Source organism: Elephas maximus, chromosome 7, assembly GCF_024166365.1.
Source record: "Elephas maximus indicus isolate mEleMax1 chromosome 7, mEleMax1 primary haplotype, whole genome shotgun sequence".
Classification (NCBI taxonomy): Eukaryota; Metazoa; Chordata; class Mammalia; order Proboscidea; family Elephantidae; genus Elephas; species Elephas maximus.
In genome coordinates this window covers 134231129-134247930 of record NC_064825.1, presented here as the reverse complement: position 1 = coordinate 134247930, position 16802 = coordinate 134231129, and the positions used below count along the sequence as shown (strand labels likewise).

At 47.8% G+C, this 16802-nt stretch overlaps 1 protein-coding gene across 1 annotated transcript in view; it reads left to right on the top strand.

The window, feature by feature from the left end:
- The first annotated feature begins 4329 nt into the window (after positions 1–4329).
- The window catches only part of LOC126080696 (actin), a 54013-nt gene continuing 41540 nt past the window's right edge, over positions 4330–16802 (top strand). Inside the window, exon 1 of the mRNA XM_049891875.1 lies at positions 4330–4419. The gene's annotated coding sequence lies outside the window, so the exon portion shown is untranslated. The remainder of the gene's footprint in view (positions 4420–16802) is intronic.

The window sequence follows — 16802 nt, the reverse complement described above, 5'->3', positions numbered from 1 at the left end:
GGGATGTAGAAGGGATGGATGTCCAAGAAATGTCTGATCTGGTACTCCACGCTGTGCTGAAGCTATGGGTCACCTCCAGAGGGATTCTGTGGAGTGGCCCTACACCTCCCAAGATCAGCCCTTTGGTTGGGGCTATTCTTGTGTTAGACTGGGGAGCCCATTCCATTCACCTAAGGGGAAAAAGTCCAGCGTGGCCCCTGCTCCCCAGCAAAGGCACAGAAGAGATTCCTGGCTGAGCTGTACTGGAGAAGCCAGAAGGGGTGCTGGGTCCACCCGATGTGGGGAAAAACTGAAGAGTAAAAGCTGTGAATCTGCCAGGTTAGAACCTCTGAGCAAAGAGAGAGGGTGTTTCCGAAGAGCCTGGAGGGAATGGGAACTGGTGACCCTGCCCAGCCAACCTTAGAGCAGTGATTGCCACACGCTGGTGCCCTCCCCCCGACAGATTGAAGCCCACGCCAGGTGGGTTGAGGTGTCAGGCATCTGTATTTGTCACTAGCCAGACAAGTGATTGTGACACCAGCCGGACTGGGGAACCAGCCGGGATAAAAGCCGGGATAGCACCGGGCAAATTGGATCCGTCCTTTCCTTCCCAGGCTTGGAATGCATTCATTTTATGGTGCACTTGACTACTAACCTAAAGGTTGGCAGTTAAAACCCACCCAGCAGTGCTATGGAAGAAAGGCCTGGCAATCTGCTTCTGTAAAGATTATAGCCAAGAGAACCCTATTGGGCAGTTCTACTGCATAACACACACTCGCCGTGAGTCAGAATTGACTTGACGGCAACAGATTAGAAGACTGGATGGTGGTGATCTCAGACCTGGGGCCCTCCTGCCCACATCTAAATTCTGGCCACACCCTTTAGCAGCTCTGTGGCCTTGAATAGGTGCCTTGTCCTCTTTGTGCCTCTGCTTCCTCGTCTGAAAAATTAGGGTAATTGGGATGGTTTTTGTGCCTTGTGAGAAGGGTTTGCCAGGCTGATTTTCTGGGAGAGCCTTAGGTTCAAGTCCTGGATCTGCCACTACCAGTTGGCCAGGGTGGTCTTTTCAGCATCTCTGGGCTGCAGCGCCACGGTCTAAGGCTGGGTTCTCTAGAGAAGCAAAACCAATAAAGCATGTAAATATAAGGACAGAGACTTAAAGAAATGGCTCACACAGTAGTAGAGGCTGGAACATCCCAAGTCTGTGAGTCAGGGTAGAGGCATCTGATTCCCGTAGCCACAGGGGCTGGTGAACCCAAGATCGGCAGGTCAGACAGCAGCCCTCTGGCTCACAGGCTTCGGAGACTGACAAATCCTAACCACCACAGCCGTGTTTTGCACATCGTGCCTAAGAACCCTGCCTGGCTCAGCAAGGACCTGGGAATGAAAATTAAAACCACATGCCGCTTGGTCTTGTGTATCCCATTGGCAAACCTTGTGAAATGACAGCAGGCGCCATTGCCAGGGTTCGAGGGAGGCCAGCATTCTCTTTTTTTTTTTTTTCAGCATTCTCTTAGTGCCCGGAAGTACAAACAGTGCTGTCTTTCCGGACGGCAATTTCAACACGTGTAAAAAAAGCTATCTGAGATAAACCATCTTAGATCCATTAACACATCTCAAAATACTGCCCAAGGAATTGGAGGAAGAGAAAGAGACTTTTTCATAAGGATGTTAAGTACAACTGATAAAGCTTTCACATGAAATACATACAGGAAAGCGGGGCACACGCCAGCATGTTCACAGTCTTACAGGTGTGTGCCAGGTAATAAGTGGTTTGTATTTTTTTTGTTTGTAATTTTTAATGAATGTTATTTTTAACAACTCCTCTTCAGGCGTCACTAGAGACTAAGAATGATGTATGTGCCTGGACAGATAGCAGGCATCTGTTTTTGATCCAGTAGGCCTTGGGTTCTAAGAGGACCAAAGAGAAAGGGGAATTCTGGCTGGGGATGGGGAGAAGGGTTCCCACACAGGCAGGCTCAGTCCTGAGGGCCCACCGGCCTTGGCTTGACTGCTGTCATCCTCAAAAGAGAAATAAAAGTAACAAACCCACTGCCATCCAGTAGACCCTGACTCATGGCACCCTGCTATGTGTCAGGGCAGAACTGCGCTCCATAGGGTTTTCAATGGCTGACTTTTCAGAAGTAGATTGCCAGGCTTTTCTTCTGAGGTGACTCGGGTGGACTCGAACCACCAAACTTTCAGTTAGCAGCCAAACACGTTAACCATTTGCACCAATAAATTACTTCCTCGTTTTGTTTGTCTCTTTCCCCTACCAGAATGTAATCTCTGGGAGGGCAACATCTTCTTTATTTTCCTCCGTGATCTATCTCCAACCCCCAGAACACTGACTCACGATAGCGACTACCTCTTACAGCTCCTGCTACGGCCAGTGCACGTTAACCCATCCTCACAATAACCCAACCGCTAAGTACTATCATCATCACCCCCGTTTTATAGGTGGCGCAGAGAGATCATCAAACTCGCCCAAGCTTATGGGCTGATAAACTGCAGAGCTGGAATTCAAACTCCATCCAGTGCCCTTAACCACGACTCTCTAGAGCTTTGTCTGGTAGATGCTCAGTAAACATAAATCACTACAGAGGACCCAATCACGAAGCAGGGGTGGGACCAAAAAAAACCCTTTACCACGGTGCTTTTTAAACTGGATTGTGCCGCATTCGTGGGTCACAAGATCAGCCCTGGATGGGTAGGATTAGGTGGGGCAAACGGTTATGCACTTGGCTGTGAACTGAAAGGTTGGCGGTTTGAGTCCACCCAGAGGTGCTAGAGAAGGAAGGCCTGGTGATCTGTTTCCAAAAAGTCGGCCACTGAAAATCCGATTGAGTACAGTTCTGCTCTGACATACACAGGGTTACCATGAGCCAGAATCAGCTTGATGGCAACCAGTTTTTTTGTTTTTACTGTGTAATAAGTTACCTCAAAATTTAAAGTCTTAAACCAGCAATAAATATATATCATCTCACACAGTCACTGAGGTTCAGGAATCCAGGAGCAGCTTTACTGGGAGACTGTGGCTCAGGGTCTCTGGTAAGTTTACTGTCAAGCTGTCAGCCTGGAGCTGCGTCCCCTGGAGGCTGGCTCAGACTGGAGGAGCCGCTTCCAAGGTGGCAGGTTAGTGTTGGTTGTTGGCTGGAGGCCTCAGTTCCTCACATAGGGACCTTCCCTATGGCAGCTGAGTCCTCTCAACATGGTGGCTGGCTTCCCCAGAGCGACTTAGGTCAGAGACAGCACGGCAGAAGCCTCAATGTCCTTTAGGCCCACCCTTGCTTGGAATTCTTGCTCCCAAACCCATTGCCGTCGAGTCGATTCCCGCTCATGGCGACCCTGTAGGACAGAGAGCTGCCCCATAGGGTTTCCAAGAAGCAGTTGGTGGATTCAAACTGCCAACCTTTTGGTTAGCAGCTGAGCTCTTAACCACCAGTACACTACCAGGGCTCCACCCAGGGACTCAACCAAAAACCAAACCCATTGCCATTGAGTTGATTCTGACTCATAGTGACCCTATAGGACATATAATCTTTATGGAATCAGATTGCCACATCTTTCTCCCACAGAGCAGCTGGTGGGTTTGAACTGCCAATCTTCTGGTTAGCGGCCAAGCACTTAACCACCGTGCCACACGGGCTCCTTACCAGGGATATGCGAGGACATAAACTCCAAGAAAGGAACCTGGAAGCGTGGTTGAATTCGTGTATGTTTTGCTGTGTACATTTTGAACAACGACAACAAATAAGTTCTTTTTTTTTAAAGCTGCACAAATGTTCACAGAAGCTTTATTTGTGATAGCCAAAACTTGGAGACAACTCAGGTGACCCCTGATGTCCCCAGGTAGACCAGATCCCTATGGGTCAGCGTTCCACAGCGACCGTACAGGTGGGTATGGAAGAAGTCGAAACACCAACAGAAAACCCAAAGGATAACAGGCTGGTCCCACTGAAAGCAAGGGCTGATGTCCCTGGGCAGCTCACATCCCCTGAGGTCATGGCTGTGTCACAGCACAGTACAATTGTTCATAATGATGTCCCCAAGCCATCAAGATAAGGTGACACTACCCTCAGCATCCTTGCTTAAGGCGGCAGGAAGGTTGGTAATTCACTTTAGAAACCTTTGTGTTTTCAGCACTGCTGTCTGTGTTTTAGGAAGGCTTGGTTAACCGGAGAACGCGGTTGAGTGGAACTGTCCCTTCCCTGAAGGAAAGTGACGAGAGGGCTGCCTGCGGGTGGTTTTCAGACAGTAGTTTCTGTAGCTCTGGTTTGGCTTAGGTGTTTTCTCAGCATAATTAAAGCCTTTTGGAATCAATTGTTGTTTAACAGGAACTGAAAACGCCAGTGAGCATGACCGACAAGCTCAGAATACGAACAAAGCCCTTGAGAACCAGACCCACAGATGCTGCATCTTCATTCTGAGAGCACAAAAGTAAGCAGGCAGGTCACCCCCAGGTGTTGGGAGACTCACGGAGAGGTTTGCTTTGGGGGCTTTCTCGAGTGTGAACATTAATGGTTTTGTTTTCTCTCGGCTCTTCTTCGGGCCTCTTCCTCTGTGTGTTAAAAATCCTTCTCCTAGATGGGGAGTCCTGTGATCCCGCCAGACTCTGTGCTTGTCTGCAGGTTCCAAAGTCCGGGAGTGGGGCTGCACTGGGCAGAGCACTTCCAAAGTGACCTGTGTTTCTGTCAACATGTCTGTTTGTATGACTAATCGGTATATTTTTTTAAAAGGTTCTACTTGTTAAGAAGAAGGCTCTGCCTTGACTTGCTTACGGGTGCTGGCAAAGGAGAATGCGTTGGAATTTTTTCACAGATATTAGAAATTCATCAGCACAGGCGCTTCTCAGCAGTGCTACAAGCCAGGGTAACACTTAGGAGAGTGAGGAAGCCATCCCCTAATCATGATGCGAGGCTCTACCGGTTTCTGGTATGATAAACTGGGCGATTTATAAGAACAGAAATGTATTCTCTCTCAGTTCTGGAGGCTAGACATCTGAATTCAGGGTGTCGGCAGGGCCATGCTCTCTCTGAAGGCTCTGGGGAAGATCCTTCCTTGTCTCCCAGTTTCTGGTGACCCCAGGAGTCCCTAGGCTCATAGCTGCAGCATAACTCAGCCTACACTTGGCTGTCTTCCTGCCTGCCTGTCTGTCTTTTCTTTTATAAAGAGACCACCATTCATACTGAATTGGGACCACCCTGCTCCAGTGTGACCTCATGTTAACTGACAACACCTGCAAAGACCTTATTTCCAAACAAGGTCACGTTTAGAGGTTCTGGGGGTTAGAACTTCAACATAAATGTTGGGGAACGCAATTCAGTCTATAACAAAGGCCTCAGCGGAAGAGTCTTGATTTGCTGACAGGAGAGTAACCAGACCCAGATTTCAGGGATCCCCCAGTCTTCTCCTCCCCTACGGGCACCGGCCAGCCCAGAGGTTGCACCACTGGTATGCTTCCTAGCAGATGAATTTGGCCTCCAGTATCATCAGGAGATATAGGTGAAGGTGGGGACTGGGCTCCTGGTCAACTTCAGTCCATCACGAGCTTAAGGTGAAGGTGGGGACTGGGCTCCTGGTCAACTTCAGTCTGGCACAGAGGTGCCACCTGTGCTGAAATGCCTAACCTTTGGTCTAGATGGTGCAGTCAGGGACAGAAGTCAAAAAAGGCTGAGAAGCCTTTTTGGATGGGAAGTCCAAACTCAAATACTAGGGCTTGCTCTCCACGTTTGAAAATGTAGGAACCTCTGCTGTCCAGAAATGATGCCTGGCACATAGTAGGTTTGCAATGACTGTTTGAAGGAATGAATGAAGAATGAATGCAAAACCAAACCCAAATAGGAAGCTCTTTGGCAGGCTGGTCATAGCTCATTGGAAAACGTGTCCGGCTTGACCCATGTCACCAGAGGTTGACAAACTTTTTCTGTAATGGGCCGGAAAGTAAATACTTTAGACTTTGCAGGACAGACAGTCTCTTTCGCAACTACTTGACTCTGTCTTTATTTCGTGAATGCAGCCAGGGACCACGCATAAAGGTGAGACTATGGCTGTGTTCCAATCAAACTTTATTTACAAAAAGAGGCGGTGGGCCATATTGGCCTGTGGGCCACAGTTTGCCGACCCTGCTCTAGATGAGCTCATGGCTCCCTCAAGAGAGACCGTGCACCTTGGTAGCTTCGTGCCCTCTCTGGATGGGTGTTAAGTCCATGTGCATTAAAACAGGCTCTCCCTTCTACTCCTCAGCTTTAAAAGAAAAAATTTTTGTTTTGTTTTATTTAAACAAAGTAAAACTGCCATGGATCATCTTAGGGGCAGGCTTATAGGCTGAAAATACAACCTCGGTTATGGGAGGAATATTAGGAGAATTCAGGAACTATGCCATTTCCTTCCTGGGACTTGGATTTGAGAGCAGAATCCCTAAGAATTGTGTCCCAGTGAACATCCACCAGAGGACGCCCAGGGCACACAAGAAGTTAGATCGCTCAGCACAAAGAAACAACGCCAAATCTAGGGTCCTGAAGGGGTTCACCACTCCCGGGTGGTGCTGTGTGTACACTCGGGGCTCACAAGCTGGGGTGTCGTTGTTATTGTCAGGTGCTGTGTGGTCAGTTCCGAGTCATAGCGACCCCGTGTACAACAGAATGAAACTGCACGGTCCTGCACCATCCTCATGATCCTTGAGGGTCTTCCTCTTTTTCTCTGACCCTCTCTCTACTTTACCAAGCATAATGTCCTTCTCCAGGGACTGGTCCCTTCTGATAACATGTCCAAAGTGCACGAGAAGTCTCGCCATCCTCGATTCTAAGGAACTTTCTGGCTGTACTTCTTCCAAGACAGATTTGTTCATTCTTCTGGCAGTCTGGGGTATATTCAGTATTCTTCCCCAATGCCATAATTCCAAGGCATTAATTCTTCTTGGGTCTTCCTTATTCATTGTCCAGCTTTCACATGCATGTGAGATTGAAAATGCCATGGCTCGAGTCAGGCACGCCTTAGTCCTCAAAGTGACATCTTTACTTTTAACACTTTAAAAAGGTCTTTTGCAGCAGATTTGCTCAATGCAATGCATCTTTTGATTTCTTGACTGCTGCTTCCAAGAGTGTTAATTGTGGGCCTAACTAAAATGAAATCCTTGACAACATCAATCTTTTCCCAATCTATTGTGATGTTGCTCATTGGTCCTGTTGTGAGGATTTTTGTTTTCTTTATTTTGAGGTGCAATCCATACTGAAGGCTGTGGTCTTTGATCTTCATCAGTAAGTGCTTCAAGTCCTCTTCACTTTGAGCAAGGTTGTGTCATCTGCGTAACGCAGGTTGTTAGCGAGTCTTCCTCCAATCCTGATGCCCCATTCTTCTTTGCATAGTCTGGCTTCTTGGATTATTTGCTCAGCATACAGATTGAATAGGTGTGGTGAAAGAATACAACCCTGACACACTTCCTGATTTTAAACCAATGAGTATCCCCTTGTTCTGTTCAACTGACTGCCTCTTGGTCTATGTACAGGTTCCTCATGAGCACAGTTAAGTGTTCTGGAATTCCCATTCTTCGCGATGTTATCCATAATTTGTTATGATCCACACAGTCGAATGCCTTTGCATGGTCAATAAAACGCAGGTAAACGTCCTTCTGGTATTCTCTGCTTTCAGCCAGGATCCATCTGACATCAGCAATGACATCCCTCATTCCACATTTTCTTCTGAATCCTGCCTGAATTTCTGGCAGTTCCCTGTTGATGTACCACTGCGACTGCTTTTGAATGATCTTCAGCAAAATTTTACTTGCGTGTGATATTAATGATATTGTTCCAATATGCAAGGTAAGCATAGCAGATCATCCGAGTGAACAATTTCACAGTTTTTCACCACATCAAATACTCTCCTTCTACGTGCGAGTGGCATCTGCTCTCTCCCGACCCCACAGCACCTTCCTACAGAATCAAAGCCTCTTTTCAAATTTATAGTCCCTGACAGGGGCAGACAACCCAGTAAGCACAGGTAAGCACAGGCTTACTTGTGCTTACTTACTGATCTGTGGTGAAATTGTTCAGATTAGTAAACCCGTGCTTACCTAGCTCACTGGATAATCCGCCCTGGTTGTCAGCGATGCTCAGCATTCCTTGGCTTGCAGCCGCATCACCCCAGTCTTGGCCTCCGTGTCCACATGACCATCTTCCTATGTCCAGATTTTCTTCTTATAAGGGTTTAAGGCTTGCCGTAATCCTGTATGCCTTCCTCTTGACTTGATTTCATTTGCGAAGATCCTATTTCCAAATAAGACCATATGCAAGCTACCAGGGGTTAGGGCTTCAGTGCATCTTTTGGAGGGGGGGTCACAATTGAACCCATAACAGAAGCTCATGGCAGCCTGAGCCTCTCCCAGATTGCTCCAGAATTAGCTCTGGCCCCAACTCCACTGCCCCCCTGCCCCCGCCCCGCCTAACAACACGAGCCCTGCAGATGCTCCGTGGCACTCTCCTTACAGGACTGTTTCAGCCATGTGTTGTTAGGCAAACACGCCCCTTGGCACGAACGATCACTGCACGGCGCTGAAAAATGAACCGATGCTACACACATGGGTGTGGACGAACACGGACGACTCTGCAAAGTTTGAATGAAATAAGCCACAGAAGGAATGTAAAACCTGCTGCTGTCGACTCCGACTCACGGGGACTCCAGGTGTATCAGAGGCGACTCCACGTGTATCAGAGGCGACTCCACGTGTATCAGAGTAGAACTGGGGTCCATAGAGTTTTCAATGGCTGATTTTTGGGAAGTAGATTGCTGGGCCTTTCTTCCGAGGCACCTCTGGGTGGACTCAAAGCTCCAACCTTTCAGTTAGCAGCTGAGGGCATTCACTGTTTGCACCACCCAGGGACTCCCAAAGAAACATGTTGTTGTTGATGTTGGCACCCTCAAGACAATTCTGAGTCACAGTGACCCCGTGTGACAGAGTCGAACTGCCCCATAGAGTTTCCTAGGCTGTAATCTTTATGGTAGCAGATAGCCAGGTCTTTCTCCCATGGAGCCGCTGGGTGGATTCGAACCACTAACCTTTTGTTTAGCAGGTGAACACATAACCATTGCACCACCAGGGCTCCTTTACTAATATGGAAGAATGAACTGCAAAATGCTCATCGCGACTCGCAAAACTCCACCCAGCTTCAGATGGAATTGTAGGCATGGCAGCCAGCCAACAGCAGCTTCAGTGGAGATGTGGGATCAAGGAACACAGTGGGGTGGATCAGAGTGCCTAGCCCCCAGGGCACTTGGTACCAGGTGATGTGAGGACCCAGCTGGCTCAGCTTTTCTGTTGCTAGGAAGCCTGCAGTGCCCGGGCTCCCCCTCTGGGACCACTTCTCACAGTGGGTGACACATTTCCCCTGCCTCTGAACTTCATATAATGGAATAATCACCCTTGATGCAGCTCTGTGGCTTGCTAACTTCATCCCACCTCTGGACTCGTGCCATGTGGATCCATACAGCTGTGGTTCTGGGACTTACTCAACCCACTGACCTGTGGGCTCCTCACAGGACCACGTACCCCAGTCCTGCATGCAACATCACAGGCTCGTTGATGGGATTGCCGCTGCATTACCTGGGCATGGTGGGCTTTGCTCAGGAAAGCCTGGCCGTGTCATCCCAGACTGAGGGTGGTCAACCGTCCTGGTTTGCCTGGGACTGCGGGATTGCCCAGGACACGGGTCTTTAAACCAGAAAAGCCCCAGGGAAACCATGTGAGTTGGCTATTTCACCCAGCTTTTGTCACTCAACCGTAAGGGCTTCATTTTGTTATGGCTGATTTCGTACCATCAGAGCCCTTCAAACATTATCTTGTGTGCCTTCTGTAAAAGCCTAATTTATTCTGGAGAGATTCCAGAAAGATGTCGTGATGTTGGTGAAGAATATTGAATATAGCATGGACTGCCAGAAGAAAGAACAAATCAGTCTTAGAAGAAATACAACCAGAATGCTCCTTAGAAGTGAGGATGGAGAGACTTCAGTTCACTTACTTGGGACACGTCATCAGGGAAGACCAAGCACTAGAAAAGGACATCATTGTTGTAAAGTACAGGGTCAGAGGAAACAAGGAAAACCCTTAATGAGATGGACTGACATGGTGGCTACAGCAAGGGGCTGAAACATACCAAAGACTGTGAGGATGGCGCAGAACTGGGCAACGTTTCGTTCTGCTCTGCATAAGGTCACCACGAGTCAGAGCTGACTTGACAGCAGCTAACAACAACATCAACAATAACCAACAACCAAAACCAACCAACCACGAACAACAACAGCAACAACTACAGCAACCAACAATAACTAACAACAACAACAACAACAGGGAAGAAGAGTCAACTTCATTCTTCGCAGACACAAAACTGTCCCCCCCCGCCAATACACACCTTCTACTCCATCATCGCTCCTTGGGGGACTCGAGTCATTGTACTGATTGACTCTTAGCTAGTTGCTCATCTTGCTGAGGTGCATTTAGTTAGGAAAATAAGGCTTCAAGGTAATTATAACTCCCCCAAAGGGTGGGAGAGAGAATAAAAGAAAATGCTTTCCTTAACTGGGGAGTCTACAATCACACCCGATTTCTGCCATCAGAGATGGTGGTTTTGGTTGTCCTACCTTAAAGCAGTGGGCATCAGAATCACCTGGAGGGCTTCTTAGACCAAGATAGGTGGACCCCGCCCCCCGTGCTTCTTATTCAGTAGATGTGGGGTGGGGGCTGAGGATTGCATTTCTAACACGTGAATCTGATTCTGCTATTTAGGTGACCGTGCTTTGAGAAGAATATTGAATATACCATGAACTACCAGAAGAACGAACAAATCTGTCTTGGAAGAAGTACAGACAGAATGCGCCTTAGAAGCGAGAATGGCAAAACTTCATCTCGTGTATTTTGGTCATGTTATCAGGAGGGACCAGTCCCTAGAGAAGGATATCATGCTTAGCAAAGTAGAGGGTCAGCAAAAAAGAGGAAGACCCTTGCCATGGATTGAACTGTGTCCCCAAAATATGTGTTTCAATTTGGCTAGGCCACGATTCCCAGTATTGTGTGATTTTCCACCATTTTGTCATCTTGTCATCTGATGTGATTTTCCTATATGTTGTAAACCCTACCTCTATGATGCTAATGAGGTGGGATTGGCTGCAGTTATGTTATTGAGGCAAGACTTAGTCTACAAGCCTGGATTTTGTTTTGAGCCAATCTCTTTGAGATATAAAATAGAGAAGTGAGCACAGAGACAGGGGGATCTCACACCACCAAGAAAGCAGCACCGGAAGCGGAGTGTGTCCGTGGACCCGGGGTCTCTGCACCTGAGAAGCTCCTCCCTCAGGGAAAGATTGATGACAAGGGCCTTCCTCCAGAGCTGAGAGAGAGAGCAAAGCTTCCCCTGGAGCTGACGCCCTGAATTTGGATTTGTATTTTGGGTTAGACTGTGAGAGAATAAATTTCTCTTTGTTAAAGCCATCCGCTGTGGTATTTCTGTTACAGCAGCACTAGATGACTGAGACAAGCCTCAATGAGATGGATTGACACAGTGGCTGCAACAGTGGCCTCAAGCACAACAATGATTGTGAGGATGGTGCAGGACCGGGCAGTGTTTTGTTCTGTGGTACACAGGGTCGCTTTGAGTTGGAACCGACATGATTGCACCTAACAACAACGTTGATGGGAGAAGCCGCAAAAAATTATGGCTGCTTGCAGTTTAGCACACAGAGAGGATGGATGGGGATCAAGTTGCTTGGGACTGAATATTACCTCCAGCTCTCACTAGCCTGTCTCATTGAAAACATGAGAATCATAAGACCCAACCTCGCAGGATTGCTGTGAGGTGAAACGGCTTAACTTCAAAGTACAGCGTCTGCCACAGGAAGGTCCTCTCTGTATGGTGGCTCTTATCATCTCTAAGAAGCCCCACAGATCCGGCAGCGCTGGGGGCATCAACAATGGAGGACACCCGAGACCAGCTAGAATGGGCCTTTCAGGTACTTGGCCTCGCGCTGCCCTACCCACCCCGGACTCTGTGCTTTTCCCACGTCTGCCCATCTGCCACGCGTTGTCTCTGGGGACATCCAATCACAATTCCTTAAAGTCATTTGGGGCAAGTTTCTCTTTTCATTTGGAAACATTAAAGGCCGGGCAGCATGATTCCTCATAAAGGAAGGGCTTTGTGCAGAAAGCGTGTAAGCATCACATGTTGCTTTCCCTTGAGGCTATATGTGGTCTTCTGGGACGTTGCCACATCGATCTTGGCATAATCTGCTTAAGTAAAACAAACAGTAAGCTATGCCTGTCAATCCTGTCGGTTTCCCACGAGAAGAACAAATCCCGCCAGCCATGAAGACATCAGGCATGAGCAGGCTTTATGGGCTGGAGGGGGAGAGGTCCCCAAGTGTCTCTGCCTGCATTTGGAGTGATCCAAGAGCTTGCCAAAGCAATCCAAGGAGTTAGTATTCTATACACATTGTGGGATTGAGTTATGTCTTATTATAAAAGGGTGCCAAGGTTGTAGAAATTTTGCATAGGCAGTGGACAGATATGTCATTTCTTTTCCTGAAAGGACCAATTTTGAGATGGATTCCTGTCTAATTAGGTGAAGATATGGCTGTCGGAATTCAGAGATGCCTAAGGGGCGAAGGGATAGAAATGTTTGTGTAGGTGTCTCCATCTCTTATCTATCTATCCACCCATCCTCCATATTTCTGTCTATCCGTCCATCCATCCATCTGTCTTAGTCATTTAGTGCTGCTATAACAGTGACACCACAAGTCGGTGGCTTTAACAAAGAGAAGTTTATTTTCTCACAGTAAAGTAGGCTCAAAGCCCAAATTCAGGGTGTCGGCTCCAGGGGAAGGCTTTCTCTCTCTGTCAGCCTTCTCTTCAGTCTTCCCCTGGACTAGGAGCTTCTCTGCGCCGGGACCCTGAGTCCAAAGGATGCTTCTGGTGCTGCTTTCTTGGTGGTATGAGGTCCCTCTGTCTCTCTGTTTGCTTCTTTCTTTTGTATCTCAAGACACAATCCAGTCTTGTAGATTAAGTCCTGCCCCACTAACACAACTGCTGTCCATCCTCCCTCATTAACATCATAGAGGCAGGATTTACAACATATAGGAAAACCACACAATACCTGGAATCATGGTCCAGCCAAATTGGTACACGTGTTTTTGGGGGGACGTAATTCAATCCATGACACCATGCGTCTAACAGTCATATATCTATCATCCGTCTATCCATCTGGGGCTCAAACAATTCTTTAGAAATACTTCAGCTTTGTGACTTATCTTCCAATTCTAAGCCACTCCAACATCCCCTGCATATACAAACACATACACTCACACACTCCCTCATCATGAGACACACATCCATCTCAACCCGAACTGTTTGGGAAATTCAAATTGCCCAAATATCACAGGGATAAATCTGTCATGTCGTAACCATGGTCCCCTCTTTCGCATGTATGGCGCTTTAAAGTCTACAAAACAGGTGCCTGTACGTGGAACGCTCTTCTCTGCAGCCACACAGCTCAAGCACACACAGTACCCTCAGGCACACCAGGGCCATGGAGGGGGGAGGGGGGAGGGGAGGTGGCGGGGGGGGGAGCAGCCTCTCCTCTCATATCCGTGGGGGGAGGGGCAATAGAACAAGCCGATGTCCCGGGATAACCCAGACACATTGGCCATGCTGGTATCTCCCATCCTTCTCAGGATGGAGTTGGTTTGGAAAAGATCATTTTGGAAAATAAGGGAGCAAAACCAATAATATCAAATATCTGTTGTGATGGTCTCCCTGATTAGGAAGGAATTTCAGGGACCTGGGAAGTCCAGTTCTCTCTGTTTCAGTCCTTGGAGATGTCCTCCCATCAGGCTTTGACAGGCGTGTGTTGTGAAGGCCCCTCCCTCTACAACAGGTGTTCTCAACTGGGACGGTTTTGCTCCCCCACCTTGCCTGGAGACATTTGGCAGCATCTGGAGACATTTTTGGTTGTTACGGCTGGGGGAAGGGGCTACTACAGGCATCCAGTGGGTGGAGGCAGCGGATGCTGCTCAGTGCATGGAAAAGCCTCCACCACGTAGAATGACCTGGCCACAAACGTCAATAGCGCGAGGTTGGTGAACCGCGGTCCGCACACTCACCCAAACAGAGCTGAAAGGACCACCTGACTCATTTTGGTTGATGACAGTTCACACCCATTGCCTCTGTGAGACAATGTTATTCTGGGGCTTTTTATACTAGTGTTGATGCCCTTGGCCAAGAAAATGACGTCCCAAGATGGTGGCAGCCAGCTTAGTTCAGTTCTACCCAGCAACACTTGGCTGGAGACCCAGTGTGTGTGAGGTGCTGAAGGAAATGTTGATTCCAACAAGCGCTCTGACTTCAAGGAAGTCAGGCTGGGGAGGGGGCACAGGTAGAGGAAGCCACAAAAATCTTGATTTCAAGGGAGAGTGGGATGAGGACCAAAGACAGCCATGAAGGACTGTGGGGACAGAGGCCAAGGTGGCATTGAGGAGGAGGTGGCCACACTGGTTGAGCTGTATTATGCTAGCTCTGACAGACTCCGTGCTAAAGTGCAGCCCAGATTTGTCAGGCCTGAGGCTGGGAACTGCTAATCCCAAGGCACTCCACTTTTCATTATCAGCACCCGTTTCTGAAGTGCTGCTATTATTTCATCTGCCAGTGGGTGCTGTTGGCAGGGGGCGTTCACAGCTGTGCATTGTACTTGGAAATGCAGGCTATTGAAGCAACGCTCTTATTGTGAGAGACTAAGACTTAAATGATGGAGTGCTGCCTTGTCAATCAGGCGCGCACATTTTTATGTACGGCATTTTCATTCCATGCAGCGTATCAGAGAAACAACATTCTGGCAGTTTGGGGGTGGGAAATATGTAGGGGGTACAGCTTACCCAGTGTCAACAAATCCACTCTTGACTCCAATTATCAGGTTGGGTCTGCCCAGCAGAGATCTCTACACAACAGTCCCTGGGTGGTGGAGAAGACCGTACAACACAGGACATTATAAAGAGGACAGAACGTGTGAAAACAATGACTGGGCACCATATTCCATTGACTCTCCAGCCTTAGACACAACGAACTCTAGGATTAGCCATCCTTTCCAGTTTTCTCAATATGGAATTAACTGGCGATGGTTCTTAACCAATGTGCCTGGAATAGGGGATCTCAAACTCCAATTCCTGCAGGGGCAACAAAAATGGACAAAATGGTGGGTGGTTGGCGGGAGAACTCAAGCACATTGAAAGGGGCAGCCTCCATGCAATGACTGTCCAGCCAGTGACCGTCATGTGGGAGAGTGAAGTCCATTGCTGCCACTCCTGAGTGAAGCCAGAGAGCTCTTCATTTCTTTCTTTTTTTTTTTTTTGTTTTTGTTTAATGAGAGATCTTCTGAATTGTGAATGTTGGGCAACCAAGTTGAATCTGTTCAAGCCAAATGGAACATGTCTACAGGCTGATTCCACCCAAGGTCAACCAGTTTTTGTCTCTGTTCTTGAGGAACAGTTCCAGTGTGGTGGGATTCTTCGGTAGATTCTGAGAACCTTTCGTCTTGTCCCACACGTCTTGCTCCACATTGATCTGATCTAATCCAGGAAATTCATTTCTTCATTCAGAACCCAACAGAGAGCTGGTTGTCATTAGCAATGTAATTCAAAGAGCTGCCTCTAAGGATCAAGTTCGTACTGATTGATCTCCAATCTCTGCTCCAATCGGCATGCTTTGGTCTGCCTGTTTTTCCTGTCAACACATACATTGGGACTCTTTGTCTCATGCCCATTGGTGGCTGGGCTCTCTTGGTGGGCTCCAAGACAAACCCTCCCCGCCCCCCAAAAATGAAAACCAAACCCATTGCCATCGTGTTCATTCTGATTCGTGGCAACCCCATGTGTCTCAGAGAACTGTGCTCCATAGGGTTTCCTCGGCTATAATCTTTCCGGAAGCAGATTGACAGGGCTTTCTTCCACGGTTCTGCTGGGTGTGTTTGAACCACTAATCTTTAGGTTAGTAGCCCAGTGTCAACTGTTTATGCCACCCAGGGACCTTGGGGCTCCAAGACAGGGCATGCTACCTCTCTCTTGGCAGCAAGAGTCACTTCCTGCCTGTAGCCCAAGCTGACAGTGACCCCCCTTGAACAGCTCCACAGCATGTCCTGTGTGACAGCGTTCAACAAACTGGCTAGTGGGCGTTATTATTTAGAACATTCATACATAGTCACTTGTTGTTGTTGTTAGGTGCTGTTGAGTCAGTTCTGACTCATAGCGACCCTGTGCACAACAGAACGAAACACTGCCTGGTCCTGCACCATCCTCACAATCGTTGTTATGCTTAAGCCCATTGTTGCAGCCACTGTGTCGATCTCCTTGAGAGTCTTCCTCTTTTTCTCTATTAATATTGCTTTTCTCTAATCATATTGTTATTATTTAATTAATTATGATGCGTAAATAAAATAAATGCCACTTGTAGGTGACATTTATTTTATTTACGCATCATAATTAATTAAATGATAACAATAATTGTTATTTGTTTAGTGAACATGAGCTATGTGCCAGGTGTGCTGCTTACTTAATCCAAAACTCCTCGAGGTATGTGTCGTTATTCACATTTTATAGAGGAGAAAACTAAGGTCTGTGAGGTTCAGCAGCTGCCGCGGAAGTTAACCCTCATCTGCCTGCCTATCAGACCTGGGCTCTTAATGATAACCCTGGGCTCGCTTTCAGAGTAACGTGTTTTTCTCGGTTAAAAAATTCTGCATCTGTGTACAAATTATAACTAGCTTGAGTATTATTGATTGCCCAGTTATCATGAC